The sequence below is a fragment of the Lepeophtheirus salmonis genome, chromosome 14 (assembly GCF_016086655.4).
Source record: "Lepeophtheirus salmonis chromosome 14, UVic_Lsal_1.4, whole genome shotgun sequence".
Taxonomy (NCBI): domain Eukaryota; kingdom Metazoa; phylum Arthropoda; class Copepoda; order Siphonostomatoida; family Caligidae; genus Lepeophtheirus; species Lepeophtheirus salmonis.
The window spans coordinates 13,903,174-13,910,140 of NC_052144.2; the positions used below are offsets into that span (position 1 = coordinate 13,903,174).

Consider the following 6,967-nt stretch of genomic DNA (forward strand, 5'->3'; position numbering starts at 1 on the left):
AGAGTACAAGACGTGAACAGTACACGTGTTTTTGATGGTCACTGTGTTCGTACAATACAAATAGATTTATAAAGAGAGCGCTCAGCGTAGATGAGTCAAATATTAACTGCGAAACAACAATTTTCATTTCATTTTGCGCATTTAGTAAACCGCTTGTGAGTCTAAGCTCTAAGAGCGACACACACTTCCCTACTTGACTACAACGACCACCACACCACGGGGACCACAACGACGTAGTATCTTTCTTTCTAAGTAGTCCTCCTTAGTCCCTCTTCCCTTGCTGCTCTTGTTCACTTACTTGCGTATCTTCCTTATACTGTACATATATATTTTTTATTGTGAGTTGTCCTTGAAAAGCTGAATACTTACTCGTAGTCACTATAATATACTTAATACAAACGTACAAAGCATGGTGGACTCCAAGATCCAAACATACGAGGACGTGCTCCACGAAATAATTACTTTGGTGGATACTTTTGAAAGAAAAAATAGTGATTATACTCATAGTCATACTAATAGCAGAAGCAAAAGTTCTGTACTGGTCTCTTGTCATATCTGCTCTGAGGAACTAAGTGGTAAATGTCTACTTCAGGCATGTGGCTCTCCATCATCGTCTTCTCCTGTCGTGCGGGATGATCAAACTAAATGTAGGGACTGCGGAAAGGAGCTTTCAGCCAAGTGCATTCTCGCTATATGTAATAATAAACAACCATCTTCCACATCCCTGCAATTAGCTCATTAGAAAAGCTGCAGTTTTCTTTGATTCCCCTCCTCTTTGATTGCCAATTTTACCTCAATCTCAAATTCCGTGTTTTATTAAATTATATATAATATATCATTAAATGTTCTTCGTTATGGATGCGACGTGAGCATCCATGTCAGATAGTAAGACTGATACATTCTACGACTTCTTCTATTTATTCAATATATATATATATACATATGTTTCTGGTCAAGCTAGATATTTATAATTCATACTATTCAATTAATTTATAATTATTTGTGATACATTTTAATTCTGATTAAATGATGTGATTTTCTTTTATTTCTGTGTTTAGTAATTATATTGGATTCATTTCATTACGTGTGTCAACACCAAACCAAAAGAAGAAAAAAAAAATCTATGTACATAAAGCCCAATATTTGAGTCACTTATATGCTTTGTATTCAAATCCCTGGGATGATTGTAGATACTTCGATATTTTAGCTATAGTTTAGATCCTTTATTTAATGTTCGGGGATTATATTGGCCCAGATATGGGCACTTTTAAATAAAATATATCCATTTCTCATTTGTTCATTGTGTTGGGATACTTTAAGTGGGATTTTCGGCGTATTTAATGGGTTACTCTAAATTATTCGTACAAACGTGCACTCAATTTTTAGAAAAATCATTCTAACTTGTTTTTTTGTTGACAGGCCGGATATATGTAACGATTAAAAAGGGAAGTATATATAATTTTTGTACCTGGAATGATTTTTTAAAAGATACATTTTATATTATCATACATACATAATTGATAATGTACTAATTATATCTCTCTATATTTAAACATTTGAAGAAGAAAATAATTTTTTTTTATTCATTGATTTATGTTGGTCTTTTAATCTGTATTCTATCTACTATGTTTAATTTGATTTTGTTGTCTGACCTTGAATTGTGTTATCTGTCGAATCAATTAAAATAATATAAACATTCGCCATAGTTGCCCATTCACTAATAAGGGATTTATATGTATGGGGTTGTAAAATCTATGACCTATCGGTGAATAAAACAATTAAAGAGACCGAAAGACAACCTGGTGATAATATGAAGTATGTTCAGTATCGTAAAAACAGTTCTGTTTTTGCGTAGGGGCCTGGTTGGAGTGGCTATAGACAAACAAATACTATTAATGAAAAAAAATATTGGAAGGGGGTCTTACTCCCAGATGAAAACGCCCCTGATGTTTGAGAGGAGATTCGCTTAGCTATGATCACATTTAATTTAATTAGCTACGAGTCGAAGTAAATAAAGAAATCCCAATCTGTATCTAGTCAGGATATACCTCGTGCAGCCTAGCAATGAAAATCGTGTGTGTAATGTCATGTTGGGAAAAGAAACCGAAAATCAACATGGAACCCTGACAATTTTCAGAATGTTTTTGTAGAAGATCAGTTTCAATCAGCTGTGACAAGAGAGGATGAAGTGAAGGAAATAAACAAGGGCACTGCAAGAATTACTCTGATGTGGATCCCCAATTCTACTATGAGTACGACAAGGACTTAAAATTATAACTTCACAACAAATCCTCAACGTTACTCTCCGTCTTTTATGAGCACACACGAATGTTCAATCGGGGTTTGAATATAATTGAATCTATTTATGAATGAAAGTTCACAACTCTAGAATTAAATAATAATGACAACTAGATGAAAAAGAAAAATTTTCAGATTATCAATTCCAATGAAATAGGCCAGCTAAAAAATCACACGATTTACATCACTATTGCAGCTTTTGTATCACAACGAACTTTGAATTCCTGGGACAGCTGCACTCGTGCAGGTAACCCGTTCTATTTTGTTTGGGCTGCCAGACAGAAGTGTTTGATGCCAGGTAATCGATCAACGAAGTATTTATTCCAGAATCGTTGGAAAGGCTGAGTGCCCTTGTTAAAATCCCCACCGGACGAGACAATGTTGAGATTGAAAAGTCATTAAGGCTGGACAGGTCTTTTTTCTGGAGAGTCAGGAAGGAATTGGAAGAGTCTGTAGGGGATTTTGAATCAACAGAAAAACGTGGTAATCACAAAATGAGGTTAGATTTTTTAAATTCTTATTTACTGTGTTGGACCACGTGTTTGGGTTCCAATCTCACCGGACCTCTGTTGGACTTATTTGTGTGAGGTGCAGTTGAGCGACACACTAACACAAAATCCGAGCAGATCTCTAGGATCTGGGAATAATTCCGAAATCTAGCTAAGGAGACTGTCATCAAGACTTGCTCCCATTTCCAAAGTCGAGTCGAAGCCATTATTGATGCCAAAGACGATTTTATTGGATAATAATTTAAAAAAAAAAGATTCAGCTTTCATTTGGAATTGCTATAATTAAAATCAGATGATTAGTTTAGGGGAAAAATCGTGTTGTGTGTTAAATAGTCGTTGCATCCGATAGGTGAATTTCTAAAAAATATGATTCGCCGCTATGCGAATAAAAAAAGTAAAAGAAAATTAACATGTTAACAAATTTGAATAATGTTTGAGAGGAGAGTTGTTAATTAGCTGTCTTAACGTTTAATTTAATTAGCTGTTAGATGATGGAAATAAACACAAATCCCACTCTGTATCTAGCAAGGACATAGGCAGGAATTACCTGATGTCGACAGATTCGTAACTAAGGGGGGAGGGTTACACCCCCTGACTGAAATATAATTTTTCTCTTTTTGTCTAAAAAGTAATGACCGAGGGTCGTTCGAAAAATACGTGCAAAGCCGAGAGATGGCACTATCAAGGTTATGTTTAGTTAGTAGCATATCTTGAAGAACACACACCAGCTTTCAACCATATCAGTCTGTTTCGATTCAAATGTTTGGCATTCATTTGAATCGAAGTAGTAGAGTGATTTTTAAAAAAATGAAGGAAAAATAATTTCGTGTTTTGATGAAACATTACTTTATGAAAGGCAAAACGTCTCAGGAGACTAAAAGGAAGGTTAATAAACATTATGGTGACTCTGTGCCCTCCATTAGAACAGTTTATAAGGGGTTTCAAGATTTTTAGATAGATCATTCATAAAAACATTCTTTTTAAATGGTCAAAGAAAAATCTTATTAAAGGCCCTGGGTATAGATCCTCCATTCTACTCTGAGTCCTCTCAAGGTCTCATACGTCTTATAACTAGCGTTGTTTGGGTCTTTATTTAGGACCGTGGTCCAGTCCGGTCCCATCGAGTCCAGTTCCACTTGTAGGTCCTTAAAGAAGGTAAAATCGATCCTTCATTACGTCAATGAGAGTGTTTTTCCTCTATTTAAATTATTCTGTTATGTAATAAAATAAATTATATAACTAAGTAACGATACAAAATCTTCGCATTAAATTGTATTACCATGAAAAATATAATACTTTTTACAAGATATGTGCAATAATCTTAATATATATTTCATATATCTTATTTGCCTTAATAAACCATTGATATTTTGATGAAAAATTCCTAGGACCGACAGTAAGGACCGGTCCTAAGACCGGACTGGACCAAATAAATAAGGACCGACACAACACTACTTATAACTCCTCAAAAAATCATCAGTATTACTTCTTTCTTTCATAATAAAAAGGAGTTACTGTATACTTAGAAGTTCTTTCCTCACAAATTAAATTAAATAATAATTGTAACAGCTTTAGAATGGTTGTAATCACACAAAGTATCCCACTCGTCTAAGGTCATATATTTATACAACTCTATCAATGGAAATATGTAGAAATCCGTCCGTTGGATAGTAGAATCACTAGTCACTACTTTCTTTCAAATTTACGTCCTTTAGTATATAATTATCTACCTGAGTGAGTACATGTCATCCCCCCTCCTAAGACAATTATAGTTGAGTTGCTTCAACGGTAGGAGCTGCTTCCTCAACTTTTTATTGTGTGTGTCCTGGTATGGGGTGGGGCAAAAATCCCTTGTTTTTTATTACAATCTTTTTTAGAAATAATAAGATAACAAGTACTCCTTGGTAACTAACAACAAAAATGGAAGGTTTAGACTATTAAAAAAAAGTGAATTTTAATCACAAAATATCTTCTTGTTGATGGTAGGATTTGGAAGTGAAGTTGTCGTGGACTTGTGTTATTTCATGAAAAGGAGAGTATTTCTAGGTAGGTACAAATATCTCTTGTAGATGTGCAATGTGAAAATATCTACAAATAAATATATATCTAATGTTTAACTTTCATTTGACAAAACAACAAGAAATCAAGGTCAATTTTCATTTTCCTTTGAGAAATTTCCTTATTTCTCTTCCAACAAAAACAAACAAATAGATATATACATACGTATTATACTATTATGTTTCAACAACTTGCATATTGTAGTTCATCTATTATTTTATAAGTAGAAGTGTTTAAAATATATCCTAGAAAGCAAGATGAACATGAACTTTTGTAAAGCTGTTATAATTTATTATATTTAATTCTTGAGAAGGGAACAGCTAAGTATAAGTTAAAGTATGAGCTAAGTTTTTGGAAAACTTTTGAAAAAAAAAATCAAAAATTATAATTTTTTCAATTGAAAAATGGAGGATGGAGGATTCTTCGTTGGTCTATTCCTTCATATGTGACATACATTGGTGAATATACTTAATTTAATGACTCAAGTGAATATTAATTGCCATCTCATACTCTTATGGCTGGAGTAGAATTGATTTGACAATGGAGTTATCCCTTGGAAACTTGGATGGACATTACGTTTGAGAAGATTTTCCTCTACGTTATCGCCCGTTCAAAGTTTGGAAATCGAGTCAAGATGAATTCATAGTATGAATGATGCAGAACTTAACTACTGCCTACGTATTCTTAATTCTATAAATTCCACTAGATTGACAATATTGAATATTAGCCAACTCTATACGCTCATATTCCACGTCGAGCAAGCAAATTATCAATCATGTTTTCATCAAAATGGACGATAGGAACAGTATCTAACCGGCGTAGGGAGATGTTGCCAATTACATGGACTCCTCCAATTTCTGAAAAACGATTATTCCCTCTTTCCCGTAAGAGGAGTACCTTTCACAATTAAAATAGCATCTGTGTAGGATTAATATTGTAATTATATTTAAATTCGTAAATATTCATTTTATTATACACTTTTTAAAAAAATTACAGCAAAATTTGGCGGGAATTCATCAAATGTTAACAACAAGACGATCACGAGGTAAAGAATGATAAAAGAGCACACGCACCAATTGTTTCCCCTTTTTTATGAATAAAACTGATATTTTCTCAATTTTTTGCCCATCCCTAGTCATTTCACAATTCTTGTATAACTAAAAAAAATTTTGAGTTTTATTTTATTTTAAATTAAACATTATTCGCCTGAGTTTTAATATTTCTGTGCTTTTCTTATGAGATATATTTATATTATTAAATTTTGTAATGAAGCAAAAAAAGTATTTATAATTCAAAGCAAAAACACTATAGCCCGTGCAGGGGCTCGAACCCTGGACCGTTAGGTTAAAAGCCTAACGCTCTACCAACTGAGCTACACGGGCTTGTATATGTGCTGTGTGGAGATTAAAATATTTAAACTAACTTTCTAAAAATAGCTACTCTATGATTTTTTTCACTACAAGACATAAATTTAAAATATGTTTGTCTGTATATTTTACACATGTTGAATTGTTTATTTAAAAAAAAATCTCATTTTGTCTTTTTATTTCAATTTATATAATTTGTTGAATTGACGTAAAATAAATATTATTATTTAAAGATAAGAATAAGTATATTAAAAAATATTTTATTGTCTGCTGTCAATGTTTCTTCTTCTTCTCCTAATCTTTCTCTGAATGTTGATTGGTTGAATTATCTTTTGAATTGGCTTATTACTGACAAAAAAGTTATGCCTTTTTCCCTGGTTTCTTTTCGAATGAGATATTGCGAGATACAATAAAGGCAACTAAGTAAAACATTTATTAAACTAAAATGTAAAAAAAACCAATACTAACAGAACTACTATAATTACGAGGGTCGTTTGAAAATTCCGTGCAAAGTCCGAGCAATGACAATACTGGAGCGTATCGAGGTTATGTTTATTAGGTAGGATCTTTAGGAAGAACACACATCAACTTTTAGCCAGATTGGTCTATTTCTTTCGGTTTGACATTCGTTTGAATCGAGGAATTTGCCGAAAAGATAATGGCGACTGTATTTTGGATTCATAAGGAATAATCCTCATCGACTATCCGGAAAAGGGTAAAACTATTAAAGGTACA

At 32.9% G+C, this 6,967-nt stretch overlaps 1 non-coding gene across 1 annotated transcript; it reads right to left on the reverse strand.

Annotated features, from left to right (window-relative positions):
- Nucleotides 1-6,174: 6,174 nt before the first annotated feature.
- TRNAK-UUU (transfer RNA lysine (anticodon UUU)) lies at nucleotides 6,175-6,247 on the reverse strand. The gene has a single exon. It is a non-coding gene; the product is annotated as a tRNA-Lys (tRNA).
- Between the last annotated feature and the right edge of the window lie 720 nt (nucleotides 6,248-6,967).